Raw genomic sequence first — 12,358 nt, 5'->3', positions numbered from 1 at the left:
GGAAGCAATAGCAGAAACTTTAAAAACATTCTCATGGAGAAGATAGGACAATCAGATACCTGAAATGTTTATATGCTAATGTGAGAGTCAGGGGGAACAAACAGAGAGAAATGGAAGTCCTAGTACAAGCAAAGAATTATGATGTGATTGGGATTAGGAAGATGGAGTAGGAAAGTTCATACTACTGGAGTATGGTGATGGATGGGCTTAGCTTCTTTAGGAAGGACAGGCAGGGAAAAGAAAGGAGGAGATGTTGCCATATATGTAAGGCCAGTTGCCAGGAGTTGCCAGTTATGTACTTATGTATATAAAGCTGATGTACATGTGTTCTTAGCTGCAGTATGAAGTGAAAGGTAGACTGTTGAAAGCTTCTGGGTGAAGGTCAAAGGGTCTGATATCATAGTGGGCATCTGTTACAGGCCATCAAACCAAGGGGAGGTGGTACATGAAATCTGCTATAAAAAACTGAGAGAAGCTTCCAAATTCCTTGCAGGACATGATTCACATGGGGGCTTTATTTATTGGGACATCCACCAGGATGAAAGCACAACAGTGCACATTACACTTCAAGGAGGAACAGGAGTAAACTATTCAGACATGACAGAAGAATGGGAAATGTAACAGAAAACCAGCCTGGCTAAACAACAATCTCTTCAACAACTTGAAACTCAAAAAGGAATACTACAAGTAGTGGAAAATAAGTCATAGTACTATGGAAAGGTATAACAGCATTGCACAGGCATGCAGGGTGAAAATTAGGTTTTTAGATGCAACTGGCAAGGGACATAAAAGGCAATAAAATATGGGTTGAGGAAGGTTTACCTGACTTAAAGAACGCCAACATTGTGACCATATTCAGGAAAGGGGAAAGTCAGTCCGTGGGAACTACTGAGGTATTGCCCTCCTCTCCATTGCAGGATTCTCAATCACATCCTTCTGAATTGCTTCCTCCCTCTTGTAGGAAATGTCCTTCCAGAATCCCAGTGTGGCATTAGACCAATTTCAGGGTACCATCAACATGATTTTTGTTGCACAACAGATGCAGAAGAAGGGTAGAGAGCAACACCAGGAGCTGTTTATGCCACTGATTCACCTAACCAAGGCATTCAACTCCACCAATCGTGAAGTCTTATGGAAGTGCTGGCAGGTTTGGTTGTCCACTGAAGTTCACCAACATCCTCAGGCTACTCCATGATGGGATGACCACCACAGTCCTTTGCAATGGATCAGAGACAGATCCATTTATCATCTGTACTGCTGTCAAGCAGAACTGTGTCATCGCCCCAACCCTTTTCTCCATCTATGTTGCTGTGTTTTTGATTCTCATCTGTGACCATCCTCCTCCCAGAATTGGGGTTAAGTATCAAATGGACAGTCAGCTTTTCAACCTGTGGTGCTTTCACGGAAAAAAGAAAATTACCAAGACTGGTATAACCAACATTCAGTGCGCTGATGACTGTTATCCTCAGGCACACTGAGACTGATCTGCAGTTCATCCTTGACCTTTTTCAGGTGCCTATCACACCCTGGGATTCTCCCTTAATATTGGGAAGACCAAGATGCTCCATCAATCTGCCCTAGCACAAAATACCTAACACATAGGATTAACTGTGCCAGCATATCCTTCAGAAAACTGCTTCACCATGTCTTTGCTGACTGAGCTCTGCAGATGGAAACTAAGATCCTGGTCTACAATGCAGTGGTTATCCCCATACTCCTCTGTGAGTGTGAGACATGGGTGACATATCAAAGCCACCTTAAGTGCCTGGAATGGTTCCATGAGTGTTGCCTCAAGACAATTCTTTGCATTAGATGGCAAGACCACTGTACCAATGCCAGCATCCCCTTTGCAGCTAACATAGATTCCCACTTGAAATCTCTGGGTTTATCTTACAAGTCAGGTTTGCACACCCAACAGTACTAACTTTGAGGCACCCTATGGCACCCTTGAAAATCTCAAGCCACCCCAGATGCTGTAGCACCTTAGTTGAGAAACACTGCTTTATGGCTACAGAGGAGACTAGAAGTAATGGCCTCAAACAGCAGAAGAAGAAATTTAGGTGGGAGATTAGGAGGAACATTTTGACCATGAGGGTGGTCAAGCACTGGAACAAGCTACCTAGAGAAGTTGTGGAATCTCCATCCTTGGAAATTTTCAAATGCAGGTTAAACATACACTTGGCTGTAATCGTTTAGTAAAGGGGTGATGATCCTGCTTTGATCAGGGGACTGGACTAGATGACCTTGTGAGATTCCTTCCAGCCCTACCTTCTTAGGGTAGCCCTACCTCTCTACCTGTATGTCCCCCCTGAGGAAAACACTGTCAATCCCAAAGCTGATGAAATACCATGGAGATGTATGTGGTACATTAAACTGGTGTTGTGGCCAGAAAGGAAAGAAATGTCAGGATAGTAATGATAGTCAGCAGTAAGGCATTTTTCAAGGCAAATACCCTTTTCTGAAAATAGCACATCCTGGATCAGAAAACCTACCACAGGAGATGCAAGACATTTTTTAATTTAGTTTTACCATGGAAATTCTGTTAAACTCCAGAGCTAATCATCTCCCAGAAAGTAATTAATCATCTCACAGCTAGCAATGAGCTCCCTACTGCCTTGTTGATAGAAAGGTGTTTATCCATTTTGTGCTCATTATTAGACAGGATTCCCAGCTACCACAGCAATAAGCATATGAGAAATATGTACAATAAATATATAGTGTGTGGTCATTTTCATGAGGGTTTTGAGGGTTTTTTTGTGCTCCATCTCAAATATGAATTTTGCAAATACAGATGAGTGAAATTTGCTGTTTTCAGTTCAAAGCTGTCCAGACTAACTTTCATGGCTTTTCTGTTTACATAGGTTTGATGCCCTTGACTTTCTGGCTTAAATAAACTCAAAATTCAAAGTGAAACATAGATAAACCAGGTATTTATGACCTGTTTCAACTCAACAAACAAAAATCAAAAAAATCCCACAGAGGTTCCACCTAGAGCCAATGAACTGGGCCATGTTGACCTTAAAAATCAGCCCCAGTGTCTCACCAGGTTGGTAAAACTTGTCAAATTTTCATTAGGTCAGGCTTAAGTTTTAAATTGATAAAGAACCTAGTTTACAGAATTCTATTCTGTGGGTTTCTGGTCAGGTAAGCTTTTTTCTTCTCACCATTTGTAGGAAAGAATTCAAGCATCAGGGGTAGCACTGGAAAATAAACATCATCAGTTCACCTATGATTGCCTAAAAATGAGCCGGGCTGACCCAAAAGAATTAACTTTATAGTCATACCAATCTACATGGGAGTTCAGTGTTAACAGCACTCCCTCCTATTACAGTAGCACAAGTGACATATGTGAACAGAGCACCTCCCATTAGCAGCACCTGCTTCTTCCTGCCCCCTCCTCTTTATATCTAGAAGAGCCTATCCCTCCCATACAACTATTACTGTGCAGGGTCACAGGAAGCTCATTCCCATCAACCCAAGTTATGCTTCTATGAAAGACCCTTATAAATCTTCCTGGGAAGTGTCTGTAATAAAACATAAAACCAGCTAGTCTAGAGTATCATTTGGCATGTGTGAGAGCTTATTTGTTTTTAAAGAAAAAACCCATGTTGGATTTTCCATCTCCAGTGCTATATTTCTGCCATACAAGAATGGCACCACCGAGTTATCAAGCCCCAAGGATTTAATTCAGAGTCAGTAGCAACAGTACCTCATCAGTGCTAACAGCCATTACTATAACAACGGAGATCACGAACAGCTCAATTTAAACCAGTAGGAATCTTTCTGTGGAATCCAGTGAAAGCTAGATTGGTCCCAACGACAAGAGAGATCCAATAATAATAATTTAGATATTGTTACAGCTAGGTAAACTTTCAGATCTTTGAACTGGGCATTTACAGTACTTGAAGAGTATAATGTATGTACTGTGTATGTTTCTTATTTCCTCAATAGTGTCAAAGTACCTTTGGGACAAGGAAATGAAAAACAAGTTGTAAAATATATACTAAAATATTAAGGGAGAGCTACTACTAATCTACTAATCTTCAGAAATTATTTCCCGATTGTTTTTTCCAATGCTTTTTGGGACGTGAGGTCTTCAGTGGCTCATATTTTGCATTATGACTCACCACCTTACGGCATCAATCATGCCTTGTTTGCTGAAAAGCATGGTGTTTAAAAAAAAAAAGTTTTGTCAGAAATTTTCAAGCTGGGTGTTCTCTACCCACACATTCATGGATGAAATTCTCTACGCACACACTGAAAATAAACAAAACCCCAAAACCAAACTCTTTCCTATTACTTAAGAATGAGGAAAAATATTTCTGACCCCTTTTTTGTTGATTGCAAATGTATCCATTAAAAATAGCTGAACAAACCAAATGGAAAAATATAACAATACATATTCTGAGTTGGTAAGAAATGGAAGCCTGAATTCTACTGAACAACACATAATCAGATATGCCATCTAGAAACATGACAGAAAGTACTAGATTGAAAAAACAGTAGTTATTGAAGAGAAAATGGCTGCAGTAGAAATATAAACCCATACTGGCAATTTCAAGTTATTGCAAACTGAAAAAAAACTTATGACAACTGAATGTAGCTCTAAGCTTTTAGCAAAACTATCTGTAGCAAAATTGCCAAGAAGTGATGTTGACATACACATACATTTGAGCCCAAAACTTTCAAAATTTCCCTGTAACTGGCCACATCTACATAAGATGCTGACTGCACAGTAGCCTGAAACTACACAGTACTGTTGCATGGCAGGAAACATGATGTGACACTACTGTATAGTAGTCTCAGGCTACCTTTCAGTCGGTGTCACAAAAAGTCATTTGTTGGCACGACTGAACAGTAATTGGGGTTACTGCATAGTCATTTAGTACTTGTTCGTTCAAGTACCAAATGACTGAACAGTAATGACTGTGCAGTCAGTGTCACGTAGGTGCCACTGTGAATCAATATGTTTAGGGCACCTGAATTAGAACCAATGGTATACTCAGACTTTGCCCAAAAGAAACTGCCTGGAGCCATGCTCAACTTTAGTTCAGAAGTGCAGTGTACATAGCCAAAGGTCACATTATCCCATGCTCCTCCACGTATAAGTACACACATTCAAAAAGCCCAAGCCTGAATTGATTCAATCTTTGCAGGTTAATCTAAACTTCATAGAAGGAACCAAGAAGCAAGTGAATAGACATTCACTTTTAAGTCTTGAAACGTTGCCACATGCCTGCAGTGGCTCAGGTCACAAGCTGGGAGGCCCTCTCTTCCTTTTTATCAGTGGCAGGAAGGCTGAAGGGAAGATGGGAGAGAAGCCCTCCAGGCTTCTTCTCCTTCCCTGCTGGAGCTGAGGGAGGGGTGTGGCCAGGCCCTGGCAGGCTGCTGAGTATGACTGGGGAAGACTGCACCCTGGCCTGCACGGTCCCCACCTGGGGTATGCCTCCAGGGGGAAGGGGGAAGCAGCCCCTGCAACGCTTTTCCCTGCTTGCCCCTCGAGTGGTGAGGATGGGGGCATGGTCAGACCCCAGCCAGGGGGAAAGGGGGGGTGGGGAAGAGAGGGATGTTTAATCCAGCCTTCCTCCCTTATCCCATTGGAACGGACCCCAGCTGAAGTCTGCCTGGCAGGAGCACAGCAGCCCTTGCCAGGTTTTTTCTCCCACTAGCCACTTGAGTGGTGGGAGCGTGGCCAGATGCTAACCCCCTGAGGCAAAGAGAGAGGGGAGGAAGGGGAGATTAATCCCCCTTCCCTCCCCTCTCCAACTGACAATGAGCCCAAATGAGGTCTGCCTGGCAGGGGCACAGCAGCCCCTGCTAGGTTTTTCTGCCCACTTGCTGTTCAAGTGGCAGGGGTATGGCCATGTGCTGGCCCCAGGCTGGCCCCCTGAGATGAGGGGTGCAATGGGGAGGGCATGGGAAAAGCCTGGCAGGGGCTGCTGAGCCCCTGCCAAGCAGACCCCATTTGGGATCCCGTGATAGTGGGAGGGGGGATAAATCCCCCCCCTGCTTTCCCCCCACCCCCAGCAGGGTTTCCCACCTCCACCCCCTTCTCTGCCAGCCAGAGCAGTTATAGTGCTCCAGCTGGGGAGCAGAGGGGTGGAGCCAGCCCTGCTCCACTGGAGCAGACAGCACACCCAGCGCAACCCAGCCCAGGGGTGCAAAGTATCCTAGGATGCTGGGGAACTGTGAGTTAACATACAAGAAAAGCTCTGGGACAGAAGTTCCTTAAACTAGTTTCACCTAAATCAGTTGAGTCTGATACTACATTCAGTTTTGGCCATTTTGAAAGTAGTTTATGTGTACTGAACTTCTGTTCTTTTACAGGTTTAAACTGGTTTCTGATCACTTAAACCAGTTTGTGTGTAACTTCTGTCCTTAGCCCACATGTTCCGGTTGAGGATAACAACAGCTCTATATTCTATATATACTCTATATGCTTCTGCGAAGAAGAAAAAAAAAAAATCAAGGCCTTGTATTTCAGCTGCCCAGGTGAGAGGTTTTTTAGTGCTTGTCCCATAGTACAAGTCAACTCATGGATTTTACTTTCTCTCTCTGCTAATACTTCTCCTGTGCCCTTAATGTCTGATAGTTGATCAGGATGATTTTCTAGATATTCATTTGGTAAGGTATGACTTCCTGACACTTTCCAGGCCTCTCTGTGTATGAGGTCCTACTACAAGGCTACCTAACTTGTCCATTGGACAGAATAAGCATGTTAAGGATTGTTGAAAGACTATGCTGATATCTCTGTGCTTTACTCCTTGATTAGATGATTTTTCCTTCATTGCCAGAGTCTTTTCCAGGAAAGTTTCCCATAATTGTGTCTGTTTTTGTATACACATCAACAGAATTACAAACATTGCTAATGGTACCTTTCCAAATTCCTGAGTGTACAAAGTAAGCACAGATTTGTGAATCAGTATTGTACAGCAGGAATTCATTATGTTTTAACCTCTTTATTATAAAGGCTTCTAAACATTTTCCCCCTGAAGTTTCCCTGGCAATTTTAAAAGAAACCTCAAGTTGGATAATGTATTGTTCACTGGTATATTTACAGTACATATAACTTGGTACAGGAAATCAGTCAAGAGTCATATAGTCAACATACTAATCTAGTCCTGCGTCTACTAGTCATAACTGGTTGTGTCTACACGAGACGCTTACTGCACAGTCATTTAGTATTTGTATACACGAGTACTAAATGACTGTGCAGTAACCGGAGATACTGTGCAGTAGCATCCCCAAACAGCTTTTAGGTAATGCTGACTGCACAGTAGCTCATTACTACTGTACAGTAGCTTCCTTCACACTGTGTGCCACGTGAAGCTACTGCACAGTAGTAACAAGCTACTGCTCAGTCAGCTTCTCATGTAGATGCAGCCACTGATATTTGACTTACCATTTACGAAGTACTGCCTTTAAAAAGCATTCTCTCCAAAATGAATATTACAATATCTGCCAATTAATACTATCCAATAATATGGTTTCACCTTTGGTTATTAGATAGGGGTCACTTCCTGGAAAAATGTTCATAATATTGGCAATTATTAGCATTGATGCTGACTGTCAAAATACAGTACTCACTGAGGTCATATTTGTGCTTGGAGGTAATCAGAGATCAGAAAATATGTTAAATGCAATTCTTCTTTGGAGTTAACTCTTTTTCCTTTCTTTTTTTAACTAGTACAGTAAGTCTAGATGTGTTACTTAGGCTCATCCTATTTTATATATAGTACAACCTAGTAAAAAGCCACATGAAACAGGGAAAAATTCAAAGCTTTTATGTGGTAACTGACATTTCAGCCAAACCAGCTCTTTGGTATCTTTGGTCTCTGAACATCTGGATTTTCACTTTGCATCCTTTAAGGCAGGAGAGGCAATACCACAGTGCACAAATGAGAAAAACAGGAACAAAACAACCACCTTAATTTTAAGGTGAATAAAAAAAATTGTCCAAATCAAACAACCCTAGTAAGCAGTAATTTAGGTCAGTTGTTAGAGAGTCACTGTCACATACAGTCTCACAAAGATTCAAGTAACCATGAGCATCAGGGAAGCTCATCAGTTACTCCCCCAAACTCATTGCACCTTCACTGATAACAAGCCTCTTGCTGTGTTTGTATACGATTGTCAGAAATGTAGAAATGAAAGGTAATTACATACACTTTGAAAGGAAATCTCAGTGTCAAAATATATCACAGGAGTTGAGAGGGTCCAAGAGCTGGCAACAAACACCTGGATAAGATTTCGGTATAAAGAGAGAAGGAATACCAATGTTATAAAAATGGTAAATTGTATTTTATTTATTTTTGCTCTTAGTGCAAGAACAAGGACATAGCCAATGAAACCAAAAGGTAACTTGTTACCACAACTTAGTAAGTCACAAAAGGATTAGATATTTGTGTGGATGACACAAACACAAATCACAAAAATATGTAATATAAGCTAAAATATAAGGACCTTTTTCTTCTGTTTTAAGGAAAAAGTCATTTCCCCTGTAGGCACATTATGCCATAATTTTCTACTTTATGATTTTCTTTCATATTCTTCTGAAGCTTCAGATGATGGCCACTATCAGAGACAGGATACTAGACAGTTACTGGTCTGTGCCTTAATCAGAGAACCACAGGGAAGTAGGGCTGGAGGGAACCTCAAAAGATCATTTACACTAAGGCAGGAACATCCCTATCCAAACCATCCTATACAACTCCATTGTCTTACCTCAAAACAAAATTACACAGTCAACCTTTACACAAAACTCAAGATACAACACCCAAAACTGCCATAGGTAAAGCAGGGGAACCACAGCAGCCAATGTCCTGCTGCTACAAAGGTTGTTAAAATACATTCAAGAGATCCCAAGAGAAGGGATATGCTCCTTCACTGCAGCGGGAGGCAAAGCCCCCCACAGTCCATACCAAGCTGGGTAAAATTCCTTCCTGACCCCGAATATAATGATCAGTCTGATGCTGAGTGGAGGGACAAGACCCTCTAACCACAGACCTCTGGGTTTAAGACCCAGTAGGAGCATTTAGCACAACCCAGTCAAAATCCCCAGCCTTGGCTTCAGCCAGCACCTGGTGCCTCCAAGGAAGGCTTAAAAAAAATCCAACAAAGCCTGATATATGTAGTAGCAGCAGGGGGCTGATTACCTCCTGGCCTCATGCAGTAACTGTAAAAAGCCCAGAAGCATGGGAAATACCCACAGCAGAACATAGTATAGCTACACCTAGATCCCTGACCAGCGGCTGTCCAACCTCTTCCTGAACACCTCCGGTGAAGAAGAATCCACAAATTCCCCTAGGCAGTCTATTCCACTGCCTTGCTGTTCTAAAAGTGAAAATGTTTTTTCCTGATATCCAATCTAAACCTACTTTGTTGCAACTTCAAGCCACTGGTCTGTGCCTTTCTCTCTTACCTTAAGTAATGGTTTCAGTGCCTTACCTTTGAAAAATCTTATTTAGTACTCCTTAAAAATGGTGAAATACTAAAATGTCATGCAAAAGAGCGAATACTGCTTAATAATGATAAATATTCAAATTCTGGTCTGAAAATATTAGTTTCCTAAAGGTGTCTAATTTTGATCAAATTAATTCCCCTTGTCATCACTATTACTTTTAATGGAGGGTTATAGAATGAACCAAATGTTTTTGAAAACATTACCTATGTGGAAAATTTCAAGGAACTGATTTTACTTAGTCTAGGAAAGAGGAGATTGAGTGGTGACAAACAGTCTTCCAATATGTAAAAAGTTGTTATGAAGAGGACAATGATCAGTGGTTTCTCCCAGTTATTTGTGGAATGACAAGAAAATAATCCACTTAATTTACAGGAATCCACTTAATTTACTGGAAAAAATAGGGTTGATTTTAGGGAAACTTTCTGTTCAGCTGGTGACACTCCAGGAAAGGAGATGCTACAACCTCCCTAGGTAGGCTTTTTTAGAGGAATTAGACAAACATCTCTTGCAGGGACTGACTTAGGTATGCTCAAGCCTATCCCAGTACACGGGCAAGCACAAGATCTTCCCTTAAGGTCCCTTTTAGCCCTACATTTCTCTGATTCTGAGATATGCTACACTACAGACTAGCCTGGTACTCAGTGGGAAATCCCATTTGTTTATGCCAGAGAACACGACAGAGAATTTAGTACATGGACAGCTCAAGTACTTTTGGAGATACACTGGAAAAACTGGAACATGCCACACAAGGAGCTTTTGTAATTCCCAAACCTGGTATGTATTCATCAGTCAAAACTAACATGATACCAATGCCAAAACCTACATTGTTTTCTATGCTGATTTATATCGTGGTTAAAATACAGAAAGAATGCCTACATTTTCATTTAAAATACTGTATTCATATATACAAACTCTTTTTTTCTGGAGTTAGCGAAAAGCAAGCTGTTTTGAGCTGCTAAAGGAATGTAATTCAACCATTATCACAACCAGCAATAACTGGAAGTTGGCAGTCGCTGTAGGGAACAAAAGGACTAACCAGGTTCAGAGAACAAACTACCTTACCACTAGTGGAAAAGGCTCAAGGCTTATTGGCAAAGAACAGAGGGATGAGTGTAGAAGAAACATTTTTCTTTGGATAGGAGAAAATTGTTTCTGAGTGCCATTCATGTATTATCTGTCAAGATCTGAGTTTGATCTCATGTGCTCCCCAGTGTGTAGCTCTAAATTCTGGAATTCCTTCTGATTTCTGATTTGCACCAATGGAATTTAGATTGGAATCCGCTCCTGCCCCAATTTAAAACAAAACAAAAATGCAATTGCTGCTTTGTTTTTCATGGGCTGAACAAAAAAGGTCTGCTATTGTATGTGACTGTGTAAGTAAGCTTTGTCCGTAAGACAGCTCTTTCACAAAATGAAATCATGTACTTTTCAACATATTTCCAAGATTTGTTCTAACAGTAACATGGAAGATTTTTTTTAATACATAAGGCATTATAAAAGAGCACAGTGCATTGAAAGGAAGTAATTCCATTAAACCTTTTAGAGGGGGGTAAACTTTAACTTTAATCATAATGACTAACACAATTGTCATGAAGCCCACTAGGTTCTGTGGGGGTTCATGACATGTCATGCATGTTTTCTTGAGTTTGTTTTACTGATATGGCACTTGTGGGGCTTACAGGTAGGTAGCATCAAGCTGCATTTAGCCTCATCATTCTTGTGTTTGCATCCATCGTGGCTGCCAACTGCCAGTTACTGCCAGTTGGGATAGTGGTTGAACTACACTGGGCACTTGTGGCACGACAAAATTGTGGATGTCTGTTTGTTTGGCCTTTGTGTCATCATAAAAGGATGACGCCTGTTTCCACCATAAGAGAGGCTCAAAGCTTAATATAGCTGAAACCTAGTAATCACTAAGAATTAGCATTTTACATGAGTTTACTCATCTCCCTTGCAGATGAGGTACAGAAACCAGGCCCTTCACAAAATGATGAATTTAGATTTAAAAAAGGGCTGAAAATAACCCCTGGCTATGCTAATTATGGGGGGTCAGGGAGGGGAGGGTACACCTCTGATAGAAGAGAAACAAAGTGCAAGGCAGTATTATTAGGATACCAGAATAGTATTCTTCATGTCTGAAAGGATGCACATGTTCTCCTGGACTTGATTGCATCAGGAAAGATTTCTGCTATGGTAAACATTCACCTTTGGCAGAAAGAGGGCAGGGGGGAGGGGGAGGCGGCAATAATTTTTATGTAGGGCCTGGCTCCTGTATAACTTCCAGGCTGAGGCCTGGCAGGCAGTTGCCTGCCAGCAGCTGTAGAGGTAGGAACTCTGCTGGAGTGAGAAAAAGGAAGAGGCTAGAATGCACGGGCAGTTGTTTGGGTGAGAGATGCATAAACTCAGAGACAGACTTGAAGGTGATTATGGCCAGATGGCTTAGGTTTACGTTATAGCCAAAGGGCTTGAGTTTGCTTTGATGGTTTACAACTGGTGGTTTGGGTAAAGCTATTACAGGTTGGAGGAGGCCTCACAGGGGACCCATGGTAGCATGGTGTAAGGGTTGGGGGTGTACCACGCACCGTGGGACCCCGAACCCCGGATGTCCCCTGGAGAGGAGGGGTACTCGGTGGACCGTCTCGCTTCACCGCTCTCGCCTGCCACGACTTTGATGTAAATTATGGGGTTCACCCATGCCGGGAAACTGGCGGTCCCCTTGGGGTACGGTACCTCCAAAGTCCAGGGGTCCTGAGGGCTCCTCCTCCCCTACACCCTCACCCGGTCCTCCGGGAGGAGCCTCCGTGAGGGGCTCCCTAGGTAGAGTCCCAGTCCGGCGGGAAAGGGGTCCCCTCCCCGGCCGGACCCTCACGGTGCTTCTGCGGCACCTAGTCCCCT

This window comes from Crocodylus porosus, unplaced genomic scaffold (genome assembly GCF_001723895.1).
Source record: "Crocodylus porosus isolate Cpor-Errol unplaced genomic scaffold, CroPor_comp1, whole genome shotgun sequence".
NCBI classification, from domain to species: domain Eukaryota; kingdom Metazoa; phylum Chordata; order Crocodylia; family Crocodylidae; genus Crocodylus; species Crocodylus porosus.
The sequence above is the reverse complement of the archived record's forward strand: the minus strand, read 5'-3'. Positions refer to the sequence as shown.